Genomic DNA, 9,369 nt, shown 5'->3' on the forward strand with positions numbered 1-9,369 from the left:
ATTTGAATCCTTTTCTATCTGTTTTCGATAATGCATGCTTACGTCGATGTCCATACTTAAATAACAAAACACTTGAAATTTATTTCCGTGTCTCAGTCAACAACTGTGACGAACTTGGCAAAACGGTTTGTCGGGGCCTGTACTCATAGGCCCGAAGGCTGATTTCATTTGTTGCTACTTTTTACCTTCAAAAACCTTGCAGCCAACCCTTCACGTTGTCATAAATATATAACGATATGATGAGATGTATGATACGATGAGACACTGAAGAGCTATTTAAAAATTAAACGTGAATTTAGATTGGCATAGAGATAAAAAAAATGACGTGAATAGAAGCAGGGTATAACAAGATAAAGGAGAGGTGATTTAGAAAGATAGACATTGATAGATGTATGATACGATGAGGTACTGAAGAGGTGTTAAAACAACCAACGTGAATTTAGATTGGTAAAGTGATAGAACAAGAAGCGCGTGCATAGACGTAGGATAGGATAAGATAAGAGAGAGCAGATTGAAAAATATTTACTTTGGCGCGGAGCCACCTTCTCCTGGCACTGCGCCACATTATGGCGCTCCAGACCGCAACTGCGTAAATTGCCACAGTGATCTTCTCAGGTACATTCCCGAGCAATGTACCTGAGACCGTGGCAACGATAACACCGGATTTCGTCACTGTGCCCCTTCACCCGGCACTATACCCATCCAACGTTTAGTCAGCCTGCCTACTCCATATTTCTGACAGGGGCTGCCTCTAGCTCAGCGAAGGCTCGGACACAGCCCCTGATGTTCCTTTTTGTAAAATTGATCGTAGGGGGAGCACCAATGTGGTCCCCTAGGAGCACCTTGAGAGCTTCCTCAATATCTACCACCTCGATAGTCTAAAAGAGGGCTTAGATCACCAGTACCTGTACTTCCTTCAAGATGTCTGCATATTGCTTCCTAGCAGCAGGCTTCTTTCTTCCGATCTGGATCATTTGTCGTCCTTTCCTCCATTTTCTCCTCGCTCGTTTTAGGCGGCTTCTTCTTATTCTTTTGTCCCCTACTTGAGGCCTCTGTCCACTCGCCATCAACCTAGGTTTTGGACTTCTTGAGGGCCGGGTTATTCCCAGATCGCCCCGATAAGCCTGGCGCTGGCTGCCTTGCCGCACCTTCGAGTCGATGATTTGCCAAGAGACTACGACATTTCACCCTCAGGTTTGATGGAGTCTCACATTCTCTTCGACTGTTTCCTCTATGAACGTCTCTTTAGAACCTTCTCCGATTTGCTTCATCCAGGTTCATCCAGCCTCATTGAGCGAACAATCTTCACTTCATACGCCAGGAGGCTGCTGTTCTCGCAGATATTTTTTGGCCTGTGGGCCACCCTCAGAAGTTTCTCCATCTTAATCACTTTGTTGGTCCCTCTCTCCATAAATTGCTGGCTGGCTTCTGCATTCACCTCTGTCGTGGATTTTTCTAATTCAGGAGTGCTGCTTTGCCTCTTCCGTTTTGCCTGATGCATTTCCTTTTGCACCGAAACGGACCTTGATCATGATGGCGTTCTCATAGAAGAGTCCATTCCCGTCAGAACTTCTATATCATCCACTGACAAATTCTGCGCTTGCCCCCTCCCACAAACAAAAAATTCGCCTGTAGGATAGACGTAGGACATGATTAGATCAAGAATAGGAAATTGTAAACAAATATACGTTGATAGGTGTATGATACAATAAAGTACCGAAGAGGTATTGAAAATGGTCAATGTAAATTTAGATTGACAAAGGGATAAAAAATTATTAACGTGGGTGGCCTTAGAATAGGATAAGATAAAGAATAGGAGATTGAAAAAGATATGTGTGAATTTAAATTGATAAAGATATAGAAATAGATTGACATTGGTAGACGTTGGATAGAATAAGGTAAAGTAGAGAAGATTAAAAAAGATAGACGCTGATAGATGTATGATACGATAAGATACCGAAGAGGTATTTAAAAAGGTAAATGTGAATTTGGATTGACAAAGGAATAGAAAATGATTAATGTGGATGGACGTGGAGTAGGATAAGTGTAGGAAGAGGCGATTGAAAAAGGTGAATGGGAATTTTAATTGAAAAAGATATAAAAATAGATTGACGTCGATAGACGAGGGATAGGACAAGATAAAGAAGAAGGGATTGAGAAAAATAGATGTTGATATATGTATGATATGATGAGGTACCGAAGCGGTTTTTGAAAAGATAAACGTAAATTTAGATTGACGAAGAGATATATATTGAATGACGTGGATAAAAGTCGGACAGGATGTGATAAAGAAGAGGAGATAGAAAAAAATTGTTCTGAATTCAAATGAACAAAGAGATAAAAAAGATAGGATAGGATAAGATAAAGAAGACGAGATTGAAAAGGATAGTTATGAATTTAAGTTGACAATTAGATAGAAAAATATTGACGTGGATAGAGGTACGATGTGATAAGATAAAGAAGAGGAGATTGAGAAAGATAGACGTTGATAGATGTATTGTTACTTTTGCTGCGCGGATCAGGTTGAAAAAAAGAACTCCATATGTGTACTGAAAGATTATATTATTTCAACTCAGAGATTACAAAATTATCTTGAACTATACAAGAAAGACGTTTGCACTAACTGAAGTCAGGAGCGTGACTGAAGGTCGAGAGAGAAAACGGAGCAGCGAAACAAAGGCTCGCAAAAAAACAAACGCCCTCTCACAGCGACAGTCTGAACTTCAACATGACGCCCGCCTTGTTCCTTAAACGAAGCCTACTGACCGCCTGCCGTGGTGGATGTGGTTTCAGGATTTGATTGAACGCTGGGGACATCTTTTGTGGACAAAACCTCTACAGGCAATGGAGCCAATCTAGAGACATGCCGCTTATATTCACCGGTCGCAGACCTGACCGTAGCCACGCAGACGTGCCTATCTCGTCCGGGATGAGTTTTCAAATTTCGAGCTAAGAGCCATTTGCCGGTAATGGAAAGCAAGATGGGATCGACCACGGCGACCATATCTCCAACCTTTAAGTCGGCCCGGGAGCGTGTCCATTTTCTCATTTGCTGGACGGTATTCAAGTATTCGAGACTCCAACGATGCCAAAACCAATCGCGCATGGCCTTGATGAGTTGCCAGTGCGTTAATTTATCCAGATCCTTTTCCACTGTCATGCATCCCAACCATCTGGAAACGCAGTCAGAGCGACAAGTGTACGACTATTCAACACCAATTCGATGCTGGCGAGTAACGTGTTGAACTTTTCATAAGTAAGATTTCGTGGTCCAATGGTCCATTTCAGATGCTCCTTTACCAACTCATTCCTGCCTCCCAGAGACTACCAAAGTGAGGGGCTCTGGAAGTTATAAAATGCCAAGTGATTTCGTGATTGGCAAGCGTGCCTGAAACTTGGTTCCAGTTGACTTGAGCATGATTAAAGGCTTCTTGCAGTTTACTGTCAGGTCGACGAAAATATGTGCCTCTGTCACTTCACATAGCTGAAGGTTTTCCGCGACGACTGAAAAAGCGTGTCCAGGCTTCGATCGAGCTTGTATTTGTCATGTCTATAACTAGCTCAAAATGCAGCATCTTTGTAGTGAAGCACACGAACACAACAATGTAGTCTTAACTGGGGCGACTACCTCTACCTTTAGCTGAAAGGCTATTGAAGAGCCCTGCGTAATCCAGTCCAGTGCATAAAAATGGTTGAGTGGGCATAACATGACCTGAGGACAAAGGAGCCATTACTTGGTCGAAGGTGCGTGCTCTGTTTCGAGCACCAATGACGCACTTATAAATAATGTATCGGATTTGGCGTTTTCATCCTATTATCCAAGCTCGATGCATCGAATAAGCGTACGTTGACCAAAATCCTCCATTTAAGGCCCGTTAATGGGCCGACGCTATGCTAAGTTTGGATAAGGAGCAGTGAGCATCAGTTATGGGTGGACATCTTTCGAAAAAGTCAAGTGGGAGTTCTGTAGGCGTCTTTCTATCTGCAGCACTCCATTTCAGTCTAGAAAAGTATTGAGCCCCTTTAACGGATGCTTGGCTGATAGTGGATTTCATGATTGTAATCGATTGATTTTTTAGATAAACAGAGTGCATGTCTAAATCGCACGCAGGCCTGAAATGCCGTCTTTAATTCATTCGCATTGACGTATTTAGTGAGGGGCTCAGGGTTGATAGTTCGTTGGCGAATCGTGCGCCAACGGAGAATTTAGGTCTTTACACAAAGCAACCTTCCTAAATTTGAGCAACGTCTGCTTTGAAACTGCTAGTGACGCGACAAGTTAGTACTATCTCTCTTGAGTCCAAAGCCGGAGATGACAGGACAGTTGGAGGAGAAGGCCAGTGGGTCTCAGACTGAAAAAGCCAATTAGGACCATTCCACCAAAGTCCCTCAGACAATATCTGTGGACATGCAATGCCTTGTGTTGCGAGATCCACTGGATTCAGTTGAGTTGGGACATAGCTCCATGCCGACAATCGTAAAGTTTCTTGAATGTGTTCGACGTAATTATCTACCAAGGCATTATCAGTAGGTTCCGTTGACTGAAGCCAATTAAGTAGAATCTGAGAATCTGTCGAAGCACTGCAACTCTCAATTAGGACTTCTAATTCCGATGCCAGAAAATTCGAGAGTTTCTCTGCGAGCAAGGCTGCTCTCAGTTCCAAGCTGGGAATAGTCGTGCGTGGTACACTTGTAGATGAAGGTCGCAGACTTCGGATGAGAGACAGCATGATTTTAGCCAAAAGCAAATGGACAGAAGCACTGCCGCTGTTGGCAGGTACTCATGAATAAACTGCCGCAGCCATGGTTCTACAACTCGCATCAGAGAAAGCGTGTAGTTGAAACCCACGTGCAAAGCTTACTTTAATACAACGAGGAATGTCCACATTGTTCAGCACGCTTAGACTAGCTGTAAAATCAACCCAGCGTTTTCGTTAAGATGAAGGTACGGTCTTATCCCATTCAAGACCAGCCCGCCATAAGTCCTGCGCAAGTAGTATAGCGATCAAGATAGTCGGCGCGATCCAACCACAAGGGTCGAATAATTGGGCCACTCTCGAGAGGATTTCACGCTTCGATTCACCAGATGAGTATATTTGAGGTGGAGTTAAACGAAACCAGTCATTTTGTGGGTCCCAAAAAACACCCAATTCACTGACTACGCTAGCACTACGAAGTTAATGCCACGTGGGGCGAAGTTGATCGGTCTCATAATGAGATCTTCCAATAGTTCAGGTTTATTGGCTACCTACTTTCTGAAGGGCAAGCCTCCCACTTGTAATAATTGGATGAGTTGATCACATAGAGTTTTCGTCTGTTGAAGGGTATCACTTCCGGTCAGTACATCGTCGACAAAGCGGTCTTTCCGAGTTGACAGATGGTTAAAACACAACTGCTGTAGCATTCTGAGTGACAGAGATGGGGAACATGACTCGCTATATGTGAACGTAAGAAGTTGGTAATTCGCCACAAGCTTAACTTCAGGCGAAAGCCCAGCGGGCTTCCGCCCACCAAGGATTTAGTGATAGAGTAATTAGAAAGAAATAGTGACGCGTGACGTGACGGACTCGAGAGAAAGAAAAGTATAACGACGGCACACGCAGACACTATCCTAGCTTTCCGAAGTAATTTTTCGTAGATGTTGAAGCTCGGTTTGCAAATCAAGCATCGTCATGTTTAAGAAGCGAAAGAGAAAGAAATAGAGAGAGATGGATAGTTAGGTAGTATTTTCGCCACACGTTCTCTTATTACTTTATTGCTCTGAATGCATGATTAAAAAATGCTGCCAGCGGGAGATCGCTTGACCGCGTGTTTCCCCAACAAAATAAACCCTATGCTTGAACATTAGATAGAGGTAATTAGTTCGACTGCTCCAAAAATTCTCTTCTGGCGGGAGTTCGCTCGATTACATGCTTTTAATTGTAGCAAGATTAGCGTAAGAGAATGTCTCTTTTTTCCACAGATTTTGGGCGGGAGATCTCTCGACCGCGTTTTTGTTTACTGTATTTTTGTAGAACTAGGCAGCAGACTCTATTCAGACACTCTTTTGGCGGGAGAAATGCTCGACGGTATTCAATATGCATTAAAAATGTTACATGATTGGAATATTATCCACAAAAAAAGCAGGCTTAAATGGCTTTATGTCTGCGCTGCTCTACGCGCTATCGATTTTTGCTCATTTCCTTTGTCTCCCTCGACGCAGCAATTCACCTTCTTTGCTCGCTGAATCCGGCTCGCTGGGACCAATGTTACTTTTGTTGCGCGGATTAGGTTGAGAAAGAAGAACTCGATATGTGTTCTGAAGGATTATATTATTTCAACTCAGATTAAAAAATCATCTTGAATTGCATAAGATAGACGCCTTCACTACCTGAAATCGGAAGCGTAACTGGAGGTCAGTGATCCCTGATCTGTAACGAGATGTGGTTCAATACTATGACAGTGCGAATATAGTAGGAGACGGTATAAATGACTGGGTAGCGCGCGCAATCCATTTCTCCTCTTCTGAATTTGAAAACTCGAAGGTGCACGATTGCCGGTCGGAACACTTCGGCGGTTCTATTTATATCTCTATCCACTTTGAAATACAATCAAGAGATTAGGATTTCAATATTTCCCGATTTTGATGCTGGCGATTCTCAGGATTTGAGTACTTCGCGCGCCTCTTTATATGCGCATATTTTGAGGTTACGTTATTTCAAGCATAAAATATAAATGATATAAATATTAATACTATTATATACATAAATATATACATATATTATTAATGATAATATTATAATTATGTTATATTATAGTAGTCTTATTTATATCTTGATCTGAATTTGACAGGAATTAAAGAAATTGGCGATTGTAATGATATTTGAATATTTCGCACAATTTAAAAATAAAAATATATATAGAATTTTAGAATATTAATACCGTAATTAATATTTTGTTTTATATTATATTATCTTCATTATACTGTATACTTTATATTGTGTATATATTGTGTATATCATTGTACACGATGAAAATAAATTATATAATTAAGTATGTCATATTATAATTATATATAGAATAAAATACAATTTATTGTTTTCATTGTATACTTTTATAAGTTTTTACTATATTCTTTTGCTCTTTTAAAGTTTTATATAAAATGAAGCTACATATTTTCTCTCTTAGAATTTTTAACTGAACAAATAATAATTAAATCATTACATATTTCTGTATCTATATTACAGTTCCTCTTGTCCTTAGGCTATATTTCTCCTCTATGTCACTATTTTCTTCGATATTATAATTATATTAATATTAATATTAATTAGCTGTAAATGATTGTGCTGGGGCTTTTAAACGTTTGATTTATCTATTAAGCCAAAAAAGTTTAAATAGCCTCCGGACTTTCGACATTATAAAATTTGTTTATGAGAATCATTTTGAATTAAACAATAACAAACTATAACTTCCTAGAATTTGGGTATATTATACTTTTTTCATGACTACTAGGACTTCGATTTTCAAGATTTAAAATTGCTAGCAATTTGAAAAAGTGTTAATACAAAATTTTGTACTTGTTAGTACTTATAATTTGTAATTGTTTTATTTTAAATGATTCTCATAAATAAATTTTCTAATTTTGAAAGGCTATTTAAATTTTTTCGGTTTAATAGATAAATTCAACTTCCAATGCTTAAAACTCTAGCACAATCATTTACTACTAATTAATATTAATTTTAATATCAATATCTGTTGAGATAATATTATTATGATTATATTATCATATATAGCTAATTACATATTATATTAATTCTATTGTAATATACCCTGATTATACTTCTTTTTCAGATTTTCATGTCCTAACTCAAAATTTTAATTATTTTTTAGAATTCCTTGTCCCAGATCTGAATTATAGTTTTTTTCAAAAAATCTCTAATCTCTAGGTGGAAATCTTTTGAATTTTAAACTTTTAAAACTAGAGCCTGACAAATTTTTAATTCACAAATATTTCATTCAAACGCTCAATAATTCATACGTATAAAATACAAACTTTTAACACCTTTTAATTTTACCATTTTTTTATCAAATTACGCTAATATTTTTAAGGTTTAAAATGATAATACTTCAAGAAAATTTTAGTTTGTAACATTAAAAATTGAACGATTAAACAAATTTTTTAACTAAATCTTTTTTAAATAAAAGTAAAATTATTTTTATTTTAAGTTTTTCCAGATTAATATTTTTGCATTGTTATTTATAGATAAAAATTTGAGTTAACTAATTGAAAATGTAAGAAATTAACTTACTATCAAAATAATTGAATTTTCAACTAAAAAAAAGACAAAAACAAATTTGCAACAAATAGTTACATTTTTAACCAGAAAGATGAATTTTTTAACTGAAATCAATAATCTTCAATAAAAAACTGGATTTTTTACAAATAAGTTTAAATTTTAGCCTAGTAGCTGAAATTTCAACTAAAAAATTGTGTATTCTAAAACAAACAAAATTAATTCAACAAAAAAAAAACAAATTCTATAGAAAAATTAATAAATTCTCAATCAAAACAAATAGGTTTTCAGTCAGATAGTTAATTTTTTATACATAAAAGATGAAATTTCTCCCAAACCAGATGAATTTTTAAACCAGAAAACAAAATTTGCTACAAAACAATTGAATTTTAAGCCAGAAAAAATTAATTTGAAAAAAAAACGTTCATTTTCAAACAAATAGTTACATTTTCAACTAAAATTATGAATTTTCAACAAAAAATTTTAATTTATAATAAAAAACTGTTGAACTCATCCAAAAATATATCAATTTTACACGAGAGTTGACTTTTCAGTTAATAAGGATTTTTCTTAAATTGTTGAATTTCAAAGCCAAAAAGATGATTTTTTTACAAAACAGTGTAAACTTTTTTTTAAACGGAATGGTTCAAAGACTTCTGTTTAAAAAATATAGACCAAAGCTATTATTTTTTCAGTTGAAAATTAAAATGTTTTGTTAGACAGTTCGATTTTCAAGATTGTCAGTTCATCAATACAACTTTTGAGTTTGGATTTACAAATAAAAATGTAAAAAGTAATAATATAAAGCGACCTAAAATAAAAGAATTCAAATTATAATTTAAAAAGTTCCCAACTAAAAAAGGATTGTAATTAATCCATTTTTATTGATCAAAATGATTTAGTCCGTAACATTTAGAAATGTATTGAACTATCTTTGAACTATTCCTTTTGAAAAAACTTTACACTGTCTTGTAAAAAAATCATCTTTTTGGCTTTGAAATTCAACAATTAAAAAAAATCCTTATTGACTGAAAAGTCAACTATTGTGTAAAATTTATATATTTTTGAATGAGTTTAACAGTTTTTAATTAAAAAT

Source organism: Belonocnema kinseyi, chromosome 7 (assembly GCF_010883055.1).
Source record: "Belonocnema kinseyi isolate 2016_QV_RU_SX_M_011 chromosome 7, B_treatae_v1, whole genome shotgun sequence".
Taxonomy (NCBI): Eukaryota; Metazoa; Arthropoda; class Insecta; order Hymenoptera; family Cynipidae; genus Belonocnema; species Belonocnema kinseyi.